The following is an 11,340-nucleotide window of genomic DNA, read 5'->3' on the forward strand; positions in this document are numbered from 1 at the left end:
TGCATGTTATTATTAAATTACATAGAACATACTAACATAGAACTTAAGAAAATGTGAGGTGTAAAATACTACAGATTACATTGTTCTTCAAATTAACTATGTATAGTATACATGTATAACATCAATAACATATACACAAAGATACAAAAATCAATGAATTTATTCACTTGCTTCTGCTTAAGTGCGGATATTATAACAAAACCACAGCTATCCACCAAACAGTATAAATTATAAAACCATGTTGATATGGATATTGATCATTGATGCATAAAACTTCTTTGTTTCAAATGTTCACCTTTGATTAAAATATTCGAAGAATTACTTAAATTTTGGAAATGTATGATAAACTATACCTCTTAATTTTTTAGCTGCTCAGTTTGTTGAAGATACTAATGCGTTAAAAACCATAGCTTCAGTGACATATATGGTTAATTTTCTTTATTCTGTGGCCATACGCTGAAATGTTACAATTAGTCAGAGATACAAATGCATTATGCGGTCATAAAGGAAAAAAATGCAAGACTGAAAGCCTTTTAAAAGCAGGAATGGTAATCTCATTTATGCTTATTCCTCCATGTGCAATACAATGTCTATCACAGATAAGCACTCGTTAATGATAGGTGGAGAAATAAAATGTTAATCATAGATTCACTCAACATATATATATAAACCATGACTAGAAAACAAATCAAAGCTTACTGATGTAGGTCAAGAAGTCTTACTCATGAAGAAGTCACAAATATCTATGTGCATATTAAACTAGTTTTGGACACCCAGCTTTGGTATTTCCAATACTTAAAGTAGAGGCAGTTTTATCAGTAGTGCAAAATATGTATTTTAGAGATAAAACAGTTAACAATACTACTTAAATGCTATATTTTTAAACAGTTAATTTCAAGTAAAGTTTGTTTTTAAGGCTATGAATAGTAATACACTCAATAATTTAAATTGAGTCTAAAATTCTATATGCAGTACATATTTTATTGGCAAACTTTAAAAATGTAAAACTGCATAAAACTAATATATTACAAGGCATGTTACAATAAACATCTAATAACTTCTTAGGCACACCAAGTTTTATTGAATCTTCTCCTATATGAAATGCATTTACTTGCTTAATCCAGTAGGCATCACAGTACCTAATAATGTAATTATAATTTTCACATGAAAATATACTTTCCACAATATAGTCTGAGTTTCTTACTGGTGACAGAAATGTAGGTCAAAGTTTTAGGATGTTTTAACATATTATAATTTTGAAGCAAAGTATATATTATAGTTTGAGGATTTTTTTCTGATTTCATTTAATTGCATAATTGGAAAACATCTTAAAAACTAGTGTATATTTAAGAAAACACAGAATCTATTTAATGCAGTAAAGTGTGTAAAATTGTATATTGTGGCATTGATTCCTTCAGAAGCAACACAGAGCTCTCCCTGATCCAGGCTTGTTCAAAATCCATTTGATCAAGATTTTCCTGAGGGGGCTTCCCTGGTGGCGCACTGGTTGGGAGTCCGCCTGCCGATGCAGGGGACACGGGTTCGTGCCCCAGTCCGGGAGGATCCCGCATGCCGCAGAGCAGCTGGGCCCGTGAGCCATGGCCACTGGGCCTGCGCGTCCAGAGCCTGTGCTCCGCGACGGGAGAGCCACGGCAGTGAGAGGCCCGCGTACTGCAAAAAAAAAAAAAAAAAATTTTCCTGAGGCAATTTATGAGAGTGGTTTCACTTGCAGACTGTGAACAATTCATAATTCTATCTTCAAAAATCTTTGGAATAAACTTTCTCTGCATCTGTTTTGGGGTTACCACCTCATTCAAAATGATAACAGCAAATGACTAGTTTCACTCAGTAAACTTACACCAAAGAATTAATATATTTTACCCTTAAGAAGAAGAAAAAAATCAAAGGGGATAAACTGAAAAATACACTTATTTGCTAAAATTATGCTTTTAGAAACATAACTAAAACTTAGATGTAGAAATTGGTGATGTATTAAGATTTTTACATATTATAAAGTTATTTATTGCAGCTTGACGTTTTAGAAGACAGTTTTACAAATTAAATGATGTTGTTCTGATAATCTGAGAAAATTTTTAAATCTTTGCATGCTACTTACTGCTACTTTAAAGGGAAAATAATAACAGTGGTAGAACTGATCAGACTAAAATGCAGTGAATGTGTTTTTAAATGTGGTACCAATTATTCAAAATACTTATATCTGCTAATTTTCACTAGATCATTTGGCCTTTAAAGGGAAAAATCAGAATCTGCTATGTTGTTTGGTTTGTACATATGCTGCTTACTTGTATTAAATACACATATGCTGCTGCTTGTGTGTATTAAAATATCATCCAGAAGTTAGATATCAATCAGTTATCAAAAATACATATGACATAAATGAAATATGTAAAACATTCAAGGAACTACTATATATTTCTCAAGCAAATACAGTGTGGCTCCCCCAATTCCAGATCATTATCAACTTGTTCTGATTCAGCTGCATCTGTAGTTACTTCTTAAAGTCATGCTTTCAACTTTACCACTTTGGCTAATTAGGCACTTCCTTGCCCAATAAGATTGGGAGCTCACCCTTGGTTACTGCTGCTCTGGAAGTCCAACTTGCCACATTTTTTGACTTTCTGCCATTTGTGATCACTTCTAGATATGGAAGAACCCAACACCTTGGGGCATGGGTGGGGCTTCTGGAGAAGCTGGCAAAGGGGAAAATGTACAAGAAAGCAACTCTAAAGAAGAAAAGAACTAATTCTTCATAGGATGTACTTTGACCTATAAGAAACAATAGTGGAACAATAAAACTGTCTTTTTCCTGTGGACTGCTCTGTGACATCTTCTCTCAACTGCCTGTCTGGTGATGTCCTGTGGTCTCTTGCCAAGTGACTGCACCTGTTCTACAACTTGATGCAGAGTGGTGACCAGTAGAGTAACACATCACTTTATTTTCTTTTCCATTCTGCCTTCTTTTCCTTTCCTCTTCTTTCCTGCTGGCACAGGATTGCATCTACTAAATAACACATTAGTACTTAACACTTGCCTCACACTGTTTTCAGAGAGTGTAATAAGATTGTAGAATATCTATGAAATTACCTCAACTATTTATATTGAAAAATACCATTTTAAATTAACCATAGTAAATAACGTACAGTTGACCCTTGAACAACACAGGTTTAGACTTCATGTGTCCACTTATACATTAATTTTTTTTCAGTAAATATGTTCTACAGTACTACATAATCCATGGTTGGTTAAATCCACAGATGAGAAACAGTGAAATGGAAGGCAGCTGTAAAGTTATATGCAGATGTTTGACTATGTAGGGGTCAGCACCCCTAACCCTCACTTTTTTCAAGGGTCAGCTGTATTAATATGGGATTTTGTCTAGAAATATTATCATACATGCACAAGATCTGTTTTCCATTTCCAATTAGACTTACTAGTTCAATATAATAAAAATTATCTAAATTAATTATGTCAAAAGTATTCAAAGAAGCTGAAATCTTGTGTGTGTAAATATATATACTGATATATTTTATTAATTCATCATATTTATATATGATATAAATATATATTTATATTATGATATTTTTCATAGTATCAATAACAGAGATAAAGTATATTTTATAAGCAACAAAGAAAATAGTGGAAAAAACGTATCTCAGTTGTTAAAAGTAGATTCAATTTTAAAGGATTTCCTATGTTACACACTTTGTAGCGACCAGAATACACTTCATGACATTTTAGATGTGTGCTGAAATGAAAAAAATGCCTGCTAAATATTGATATTCTCAGATGCTCTGACAATGAATTCCTTCAACTTTTATCACGAAGTTTTACTTTTAGTCCATGTTGTCATCCATAAAGATGACATCATACCATGTCATAAACTCCTTATCCCATATTGTTATCAAAATTATTGTTTTCAATTTTGTTGAGTTTTAGATTGAATCATTGTAGGGTTAATTTTTTCACGAATAAAATAATTAAAATTTAAAGAAAATTTTACTACAGATGACTTATCTTGGTGGGTTTTTTTTTTCTTCAAAACCCCCAATAAGATATGACATTACATTATTAGCCAAATAATTCAGTCCATTTCAAATTTCAAAGAGAAACTAAATGTAGCAAATAAAAATCCCAGACTTTATAAAATTAAGCTAAGCTAAATTTAAAAATTTATTTCATAATTTGATTTAGCAGAAATATACTGATAATTTGAAATTTCAATCCAGACTACTTAAAAGATTAATATTAATCTTATCACATAATAGAGGTAAGTGTAGTATCAGATGGGTAAGTAATATGCTTAAAAATTATCTTTTTATTTTGAGGAGGAATCTCCAGGGAAACAAATAAGTTGTTCATTGCATACCATCACCATTCATCAATGTAAAGACCATCATATTTTATTTTATATTCTTTTTCTTTTTTTACAGGTACCTATTTCTTCCCCTCCATTAGAGTTGGAAGGTATCATAAAAATTATGTATTCTAACAACTTCATTTTAGAGAGGAAGAATCAAAAGCACAGAGACTCACTTGATCTACATCTCATACTAGTTTGGTAGGTTTGGAAGTAAAACTCAAGTCACCAGGTCTGTGAGCTAGTGTTCTTTCCTTCCACGGGTGATGTTGAATAGTATACTGGTACAGTGTTTCAAACAGGAAAGTTTTTTTCTAGGCATAAGTTTTTCACTAACAGTCACGTAACTCTTCTAGCCTCATATTTTTCATCAGCAATATTAAGAAAGTTAAATTAGATAAAATATAATGCCCTTTCAACTTTAAAATTAAATGAAACTGTAAATACATTTCTATGTTAGTGGGAGTTAGAAAGTGACAAAAGAGAAATATAAAAATCCATTTTATTCATTTATTTCTTTTCTAAAATGCTAAATTACTTCCAATTTTGCATAAGAAAAGCCCATCTCCTAAATTTTCTATGTAGCTACATTCTCTATCAACCAACCAATTTTTTTTCCAGTAGACCAGGTAAGAGTGGACTTATTACTTTTCATATCATGAGCACAAAATGCTTCTCAAAGCAAATTATCACTGATTTAGTGAACTGCAAAAAAATCTCTACTATGAACTTGCTTTATCTTCAGTTTGTGCATAAGAAAATACATATTTGCATACAAATCTGAAGAGTAATTCTTAATATTAGCATTTAATTGACTACTCATAATTAAAATTTTAATCCTGGAAAGTAATTAAATTTTCTTCTGAAATAATTTTCAATTGATTCTGCAACCACATTGAGAAAATGCTTAGGAAGTATTAAAGCCTAAAAAAATTAAGTACATCTTCAAGAAGGTTTGTCATTTTCTGATTTATTGGTTATGCAGAGCCTAAGTGATCCATATTGCCTTAATAATTTGTTTTGCTTTCCACATAAATGATGTCTCTCATACAGCATGAAGAAAAGAGATGATGTGATGGTTAATTTTATGTGTCAACTTGATTGGGCCGCTGTGTGCCCAGATTTTTCATTAAACATTATTCTGGGTGTGTCTGTGAGGGTGTTTTTAACTGAGATTAACATTTGAATGTTAATCTGAGTAAAGCAGTTTGCCCTCCCTAATGTAGGTGGTCCTCATCCAATCAGTTGAAAGAATTAATAGAACACAAAGACTAACTCTCCTGTGAGTAGGAGGGGACTCCTCCTGTCTGACTGCTTTGAGCTGGGACATAGGTCTTATCCTTTTTCCTGACTTTGGACTCAAACTGATGCATCAGCTCTTCTTGGATCTTGAGTCTGATGGCTTTCAGATAGTAACTTATACTGTTGGCTCTCCTGAGCCTCCAGGTGCCAACTGCAGACCTTGGGGCTTCTCAGACTCCATAATCACATGAGCCAATTCATATATATATTTATATATCTCATAATGATTTTGTTTTTCTAGAGAGTAATACTCTTCCTACATTTATAAATTATGCTTGTTATTGTTTCATAAAGAGGAAGGCAAAAACAAGGCCTACTAAGTAAACTAAAATCTTTAGGAAGAGAGTTGATCTTGATATTAGGAAGATTTGAAGAGAAAATGCAAAGTTGAAAAGTAGAGAATAGTTGAAGGCATAAAGGACTTAGAAAATCAGGGTTGGAGTCCCAGCTCTGGGATCTTGGCCAAAGCTATAAACTATCAGAATCACTTTTTACTCACAGAAGAGTATAGGATTACTTCATTTACCCTACACACATCATTAATACATTAACTCACTTATTCAACAAAAAAATGTGAATGCACATTTTAAACACCAATTGCTGTGTAAAATAACTTCTGTATTGACAGAACTAAAAATTATAATGAAAATAAAAATAATTAAGGAAGAAGAAACGACAGGAATATGAAAATCTGTCCATCTTTTCCATAAATATTGTGGAATGAGTATACCTATGGGGAAAGAAAAGAGTATAGGGAGAAGTTCTATAAAAAGTGCTGATTCTGTGTACCTTTCAGAAAGAGCATTGTGAGATTTGCTCACCCTGAGATTTAAATACTGAGAGGGACCCTAAAATTCATAGATATTTAAGTTGTGGCTAATTGTAAATCAATTATGATTTTTTTCAATATCTTTTTTTTTTTGTGTGTGTGTGTGTGGTACATGGGCCTCTCACTGTTGTGGCCTCTCCCGTTGTGGAGCACAGGCTCCGGATGCACAGGCTCAGTGGCCATGGCTCATGGGCCCAGCCGCTCCACGGCGTGTGGGATCTTCCCGGACCGGGGCACGAACCCGTGTCCCCTGCATCGGCAGGAAGATTCTCAACAACTGCGCCACCAGGGAAGCTCTTCAATATCTTGATATTGAAAACAACATATTTAATACCTGACTGTGGCTAATTAATGACAATAAATAGACTCTTTGCCAAAGTCTAGATCTCCCCTGTCATTCAAACTATTAGATGTCACTTACTTCCTTATCACAATATACATCTGAAAAAACTGGTAATAAAATACCTTCCTTAATGAATTAGCCCAGTAATGCTGAAAGTTAACAAAATTATGAATAAAGAAAGTTTCATACAAAGCCAAATAGTAATTTTTCCAAAAATATAAATCATGTCTGTTATTAAATAGGGATCAAAGAAATGGCAATGCCAATAGGAAATAATATAAAAACTTTTTTAAAGAATAGCCAGCAAGTAAAATTGTTTGGGAAGAAAATATGATCCTAAAGTGTTAAACGTAAGAGAGGATAATAGGAAAATGTTTACTATTTGTTTGATATAGAAATAAGCAAAGGAGAAAAACAAATACCGTATGCTAACACGTGTATATGGAATCTAAGAAAAAAAAAGTGGCATGAAGAGACTAGGGGTAGGACGGGAATAAAACACAGACCTACTAGAGCATGGACTTGAGGATATGGGGATGGGGAAGGGTAAGCTGTGACGAAGTGAGAGAGTGGCATGGACATATATACACTACCAAGCGTAGGGTGGATAGCTAGTGGGAAGCAGCCGCATGGAACGGGGAGATCAGCTAGGTGGTTTGTGACCACCTAGAGCAGTGCGATAGGGAGGGTGGGAGGGAGAGAGACGCAAGAGGGAGGAGATATGGGAACATATGTATATGTATAACTGATTCACTTTGTTGTAAAGCGGAAACTAACACACCATTGTAAAGCAGTTATACTCCAATAAAGATGTTAAAAAAAAAAGAAAGAAGCAATGATAATAAAAGGGCTTGCAAATACATTTCTAATCTTGTTCTCTATTTTTAAAATACTATGTTCACCATGTGAGAGCATAAAAGAAACCTGTGTGATTAGAAGGAAATGCGAAGAGAACTAATATTTATTCAACACCTTTCCCATAATAAATATTGACATATTCTACTCTTTTTAATCCTCCTGACAATCTCATACTATATCGATATTTTATGGACAAGGAAAATGAGTCTTATGTAACTTGAATAGACACAGTGCTTTAAAAAAATTGTAACTGGATTAAAATCCAGATATTCATTTACTCTAAAAGTGCCCCTTTACCATGAAGTCTATGAAAGCAAAGTTGAGTGTTTTTTTACAAAAATAATTAAAGACTTTTAGTTCATCAGGCACAATGAATACATAATATATTTGAAGTATTTACTATTACTAATTTTAAAAATACCCAAATATTAATCAACATGCTTAGAAACAGAAATAAAATCCTAAAAAAGATTGATAAATTCTCTTAGTAAAGAAATGCAATTATCTGCATTCAGGGAGTAATCTTAATATAATTTAATGATCTGAGAAAGTTGATGTGGAATCATCAGGTTTACATAATTTACGAAGTGAGGTTAGTGGTGTAGTTGAGGAGATGCATTTAGCAGTAAGTGGAGTAAAGTGGTAAGGTCCATGACTTGTAGCAGTTTGGAATTTTGCTGAAGCACTTATTTGAATTACCCACACTGATGTGTTGAACAAATCACTTAGCCTTAATAAAGGCATTATTCTAGTAATGCATTTATAGAATCATTAAAAATCCAAGGGGTCACTTAGGAGTTTCATGTTTTACTGAATTTTATGAGAGAAATTACATTCTATAATAGTATTGGGAGTTTTACAGATTCATGAAATGATCAGTGCAGGTCTCTTAAGGAGAAAGTCAGTGATCTAGTATAAATCAAATGCCACTTCTTAGGACTGGTGCTCTGAATCCTCAGTCAATAGCAAGGCAATCAGGGCAGATTGCTTTCTGAAGTTAGTAGCCTAATATTAAGATGCTGCAAAAGAGACCATTTAAATGATGAACAATAGCTGGAAAAACAATCAGGAAAAAACAGGACTCGTTATTTTAGCCTTGTAGAATATCGGTGGTTTGCACTTAATACTGGGTGCAATTTTGCATATGACCCTAAGCCTAACCCTAACCATAACCCTCACCCTCACTTCACTAGAGAAACAGAGGAACTCTTTAATAGGTTCCAGGAATACTATTACATTATGTCATTTAATCACCATGGCAATCCTATCAGGTAGGTATTAATTTTATTATCATTGCTACTTTAAAGGTAAAGAAACTGAGGGTCAGGGAAGTGAAGTAATTTACTAAAAATCACATGAGATAAGAAGTACCAAAATCTAGACTTGAATGACTCTATATCGGCTTTCTTTTGTTATGCAGTCAGCAGAAAAGGGCTTCTAAAAATTAAAAGTTGAAATGTCAACATTAATGTTATAAATCTTCAAAGTTGCGGAATATATAAACATAAAATCACTAAAAATCATTGATTCCTGATAGAGACACATTCTTTTAAAAAATATCTTTATTCGAGTATATTGCTTTACAATGTTGTGTTAGTTTCTGCTGTATAACAAAGTGAATCAGCTATACATATACATATATCCCCATATCCCCTCCCTCTCACGTCTCCCTCCCACACTCCCTAGCCCACCCCTCTAAGTGGTCACAAAGCACGGAGCTGACCTCCCTGTGCTATGCGGCTGCTTCCCACTAGCTATCTATTTTACATTTGGTAGTGTATATATATATCCATGCCACTCACTTCATCCCAGCTTACCCTTCCCCCTCCCAGTATCCTCAAGTCCATTCTCTACGTCTGGTCTTTATTCCTGTCCTGCCCCTAGGTTCCTCAGAACCACTTTTTTTTTTTTTTAGATTCCATACATATGTGTTAGCATACAGGATTTGTTTTTCCTCTTTCTGGCTTACTTCACGCTGTATGACAGACTCCTGGGAGGTCTTAACATGCAGAGAACCATGATCAGATTTCTACTTCAGAAAAATTACTCAAAACCACACAACAGCATTTTCACAGCACCTGGCACATAATACACGTTCAGTAAGCGTTGCCTAATATTGCTGTTGGTCACTGTTATTCTCTGTGTTCCATGGCATCCTGTGCATACCTCTGTAATCTCACTCATCCTATTGCGGTATTCTCTTTGGTTTCCTTGTCCACCTTCTCCAATAGACTCCTTGAAAGCAGAGACCTACCTGGCTCCTGCGCAACCACTGCGCCACCAGGGAAGCCCCCTCATGACTCTTTGAATTATGGTTTTCTCAGAGTATATGCCCAGTAGTGGGATTGCTGGGTCGTGTGGTAGTTCTATTTGTAGTTTTTTAAGGAACCTCCGTACTGTTCTCCATAGTGGCTGTATCAATTTACATTCTAACCAACAGTGCAAGAGGGTTCCCTTTTCTCCACACCCTCTTCAGCATTTATTGTCTGTAGATTTTGTGATGATGCCCATTCTGACCGGTGTGAGGTGTTACCTCATTGTACTTTTGACTTGCATTTCTCTAGTGATTAGTGATGTTGAGCATCCTTTCATGTGTTTGTTGGCAATCTGTATATCTTCTTTGGAGAAATCTCTATTTAGGTTTTCTGCCCATTTTTGCACTGGGTTGTTTGTATTTTGATATTGAGCTGCATGAGCTGCTTGTATATCTTGGAGATTAATCCTTTATTAGTTGCTTCATTTGCAAATATTTTCTCCAATTCTGAGGGTTGTCTTTTCATCTTGTTTATGGTTTCCTTTGCTGTGCAAAAGATTTTAAATTTCATTAGGTTCCATTTGTTTATTTTTGTTTTTATTTCCATTTCTCTAGGAGGTGGGTCAAAAAGGTCTTGCTGTGATTTATGTCAGAGTGTTCTGCCTATGTTTTCCTCTAAGAGTTTTATAGTGTCTGGCCTTACATTTAGGTTTTAAAATTCATTTTAGGTTTCTTTTTGTGTATGGTGTTAGGGAGTGTTCTAATTTCATACTTTTACATGTACCTGACCAGTTTTCCCAGCACCACTTATTGAAGAGGCTGTCTTTTCTCCACTGTATATTCTTGCCTCCTTTATCAAAGATAAGGTGTCCATATTGCGTGGGTTTATCTCTGGGCTTTCAACCCTGTTCCATTGATCTGTATTTCTGTTTTTGTGCCAGTACCATACTGTCTTGATTACTGTAGCTTTGTAGTGGAGTCTGAAGTCAGGGAGCCTGATTCCTCCAGCTCCGTTTTTCTTTCTCAAAAATGCTTTGGCTATTCAGTGTCTTTTGTATTTCCATACAAATTGTGAAATTTTTTATTCTAGTTCTGTGAAAAATGCCACTGGTAGTTTCATAGGGATTGCACTGAATCTGTAGATTGCTTTGGGTAGTATAGTCATTTTCACAATGTTGACTCTTCCAATCCAAGAACATGGTATATCTCTCCATCTGTTGGTATAACTTTTAATTTCTTTCATCAGTGTCTTATAGTTTTCTGCATACAGGTCTTTTGTCTCCATAGGTAGGTTTATTCCTAGGTATTTTATTCTTTTTGTTGCAGTGGTAAATGGGAGTGTTTCCTTAATTTCTCTTTCAGATTTTTCATCATTA

At 34.3% G+C, this 11,340-nt stretch overlaps 1 long non-coding RNA gene across 2 annotated transcripts in view; it reads right to left on the reverse strand.

The window, feature by feature from the left end:
* Positions 1-201: 201 nt before the first annotated feature.
* Positions 202-11,340, reverse strand: part of LOC102997049 (uncharacterized) — a 42,386-nt gene continuing 31,247 nt past the window's right edge. For both annotated transcript variants that reach the window (XR_448312.4, XR_002891360.3), the window contains one exon: positions 202-1,671. This is a non-coding gene — a long non-coding RNA (uncharacterized lncRNA). The remainder of the gene's footprint in view (positions 1,672-11,340) is intronic.

Source organism: Physeter macrocephalus, chromosome 19 (genome assembly GCF_002837175.3).
Source record: "Physeter macrocephalus isolate SW-GA chromosome 19, ASM283717v5, whole genome shotgun sequence".
Classification (NCBI taxonomy): Eukaryota; Metazoa; Chordata; class Mammalia; order Artiodactyla; family Physeteridae; genus Physeter; species Physeter macrocephalus.